This window comes from Lathyrus oleraceus, chromosome 6 (assembly GCF_024323335.1).
Source record: "Lathyrus oleraceus cultivar Zhongwan6 chromosome 6, CAAS_Psat_ZW6_1.0, whole genome shotgun sequence".
Lineage (NCBI taxonomy): Eukaryota > Viridiplantae > Streptophyta > Magnoliopsida > Fabales > Fabaceae > Lathyrus > Lathyrus oleraceus.
This window is the reverse complement of record NC_066584.1, coordinates 39,275,726-39,279,085: the sequence shown is the minus strand read 5'-3', so window position 1 is coordinate 39,279,085 and position 3,360 is coordinate 39,275,726. Positions and strand designations below refer to the sequence as shown.

Genomic DNA, 3,360 nt, shown 5'->3' with positions numbered 1-3,360 from the left:
GTTGGGTGCTTTCTGATTTAAAAGGAATCAGTCCAGCCTATTGTATGCATAAAATCATGAGGGAAGAGGATTATAAGTCGATAGTGTTGTACCCAAAATTTGCCATCCCCTTTTAATCTTTTAATTCAACCCTTAACTTGAGAATAATTCACATACCATCATGTTTCATACATATGCATCAATCATTTATCCATATATATTGATTGATCCTTGTGGATTCAAAGTTCTTGGTTTGCAAAATTAGGGTTTTGGAGTGGATAACCCTAGAGGCTCAACTTGAATATTCATCTGATTGTAGGGGATGCAAAACCCTGATGATCTTATCTTTGAGACTTGAATTCAATCATGGTACTCTTCAGAGGGGTTCAAACCCTAATTTGTAGACAATTGGGTAGTGAGGCTGCATGTTTGTGCCCTATGTATCCTCTTGGCTTTTGAACCCTAGTTAGGGCTCATATAGTTAAGACTTGCTTATGAAAGCATCCTGGTTCATTCAAAGGTATTGATTGAGGGATATGTTTCTTTGAAACCCTAAGCCCAGATGCTTGAAGTTATGTGCTAGCAGAGGTTGATTTTGGATCATGGATTTATTGAAACCCTAGCCCATTGGGGAAGCTCTTGTTATACATCTTGTACACTAAACCTACACATATTTCTTCTGGTTCTGTCAAGATCTTAGGATCTGATTCACAAGCATGTCTCCTATTCATATGGTGTTAATCATTGGTCACTGGTCCTGGGATTCATGCTTGCATCAATGCATTGACCTTTTAGGCCTTTGGTTTGCTTTTGATACATCAGGATACTTAAGACATTTTAGGTTATCATTATAGGCGCATCTATGTTCTAATCAGGGTTCATGTTCACCATTATTAACATAATTCCATACAAACAAGAAAACCCTAGTTTAAGATCCACAATTGACTTTGGTCAACTATTGACTTTTTAGTCAACTAGTTGACCAAAGTCAGCCATTCTCCATAAGTCATTTTTAAAACCATTCATCTTTAGGCCATGATCCATTTCAAACCTTGGTCACCTTTAACCATAACTCATTGTTTTATTCATTTTTAAAGCTTGTGCATAACCCATTCTAAACCATGATTGTTCTTACATGTTCATTACCATGACATAAACCAAAGTCATTTCTAAATCTTCAACCATTCAATTCAAATTATCAAACCATATATGATTCCAAACATTCAAAATCCAAACATTAAATACAATCCCATTCTAATTCATTATGATCTCCATTCAATGATCAACTTCCATTTCCATTTTTTCAAACTAATTTCATTTCCATTCACATAGTTTCATCGTAAGCCATATAGCAATCATTTCTAAATAACATTCATCATCCCAATTTCCAAATATTCAAGTTTCATACAAATTTCAATTTCAAACATTCAAGTTTCATACATTTCCATGAATTATCCATACATCCCATTCAAATTCCATTCTTCAAAATCAATGAAATTTCAATTTAAACGTACATCCAAATTACAACCAAATTCATTCTAATACATTACCACATTTCAAGTTTTCAAAATAAGCAACAAAAAAAACTAATCCTAATCTATCAATTTGTTCACATCCATAATTCCCATTGGTAATGTGCTTCAAGTACCATATATATGCATAACTCCATACTCATGGCCAAACTTGATGTTCAATCTGCAAAACCAAAATCCATTTGCAATATTTTCAAACCCAAAATACAATGACCCGAAATCCAGTTCCAAGCTTCATAAGATCCAGCTCAATTTTAAGACCTGCAAAACGAAAAAGCAATAGAGCTCGGTCCAAATTCCTACACAGTTACAGATAGTCATTTTTCAATAGACTGCATTAACATAATCTAACTCCAAGCAACTCAAAACCTCAGTGTTCTACAAAAATTTATTCACCTATAAAACGCATAGCCGATTATTCAAAACACTTTCCAAATTGCACGGCCTTTATAAGGCAGAAGTTTACACCCAGAGTATTGCAGAATCCTCTAGCGGGGAGATAGTATACCAAACTTTAACTGTGTTATTCAAAACAATTTGAGGAAAGGAAATTTTTAATAACAATTGTCATTCAACAGGAAATTGACTCACACTAATAGTATTGTTCATTCCAACCTCACACATCTTATAACTAATTAATGTTCCCTCTAACATTACTAACACAACTGACTTCTATAATCATTCACTTAACATAAGATTTGGATAACAAAATTTCGTTCTAACAGAAACTCAACTAACAAATTTAACATATATTCAATCCAAACGCAACTAACTTAACAATTTTGAAGCTCACATTTCAATGTAGTTTGGATTGGATTTGGTTGTCATTTAACCTGAATTTCTAATAGATTTGAGAGAGGAATGACTCTATAAATAAGACTCACCTCTCTTCAAGTGAGGGATCAGTTCTGTAGCTTGAGTTTCACTCTGGGATATGAGTACTTTCTCTATTCACATTCTCCATTTCATCTCGGCAAAAACCAACAAAAACATAGGTTACATCTAGAAGAAGGGGAAGAAGAAGCTCAACAATATCAAGAGAAAAAGAGCATCACACGCAGCAACCAAACGCAAGAGCGCACCAAATTCAAAGCTCTATTTACTACTCAGAAGCACACATCCATTCTTTGAGTTCGCAACGATCATAGGAAGAGGAGGAGAAGCGATTTCAGCAACGGTGCATACCTGCTTGTGATTGGAGCAATCGAATCTGGTGAGTTCATGATCCATCTTCCATAATATTTACTTTCCTCATCTGGTTACGCGCGGATTTTGTTAAGCATCAAGTCGTGGAACTATTGGATCGGTGGTTGAAAGGAAAAACATATACCATGGTGAAGTTGGCGTGTTTCTTGGACAAGCATGAAGGCGAGCGTTGAAGATGAAAATACGACACAACGACGAGTTCTCTATTCGTGTTTGGCTTCGTTGAAGAAAGATGATTTTCTGGCTTCAGTCACGTAGGTCAAAGAATGGAGGGAATGGATTATGGCTTGGAAGTTTGGCCCTAAGCCCAAACGTTTGTGCATTTCGCTGCCTGCACCCCTGTGACCACTTGTATTTGGTCTTTTTTTGTTGTTTGCAAGAAAGATTCTGGGCCTAAGGCCCATTCAGTGAACCACTGAAGTGCATAAGGTGCAGTTCAGTACTCATATGCTATAAGAGGAGGTCAAAGACTGGTAGGATAATGTGCGTCAGAGACGGGAGGTTATTGGTACTTAGATTACTTGGGTTGTGTTCAGACCTTATTTCTTAGAGAAGTACTTTCCTGAGGATCTGTGCAGTAAGTAGGAGATCGAATTCCTCTAGCTAAAGTAGGGAAATATGACAGTTGCTGAGTATGCTACTA

At 36.2% G+C, this 3,360-nt stretch overlaps 1 long non-coding RNA gene across 3 annotated transcripts; it reads right to left on the bottom strand.

Moving 5' to 3' along the window:
• Positions 1–1,363: 1,363 nt before the first annotated feature.
• On the bottom strand, positions 1,364–3,060 carry LOC127096899 (uncharacterized). Of its 3 annotated transcripts, none has more exons than XR_007792858.1 (2): positions 1,908–3,060; positions 1,364–1,772 (listed from the first exon to the last, which is right to left on the bottom strand). It is a non-coding gene; the product is annotated as an uncharacterized LOC127096899 (long non-coding RNA). The 3 variants fall into 3 exon arrangements; XR_007792857.1 differs by having other exon boundaries at positions 1,364–2,029; positions 2,396–3,060; XR_007792856.1 differs by having other exon boundaries at positions 2,396–3,060.
• Between the last annotated feature and the right edge of the window lie 300 nt (positions 3,061–3,360).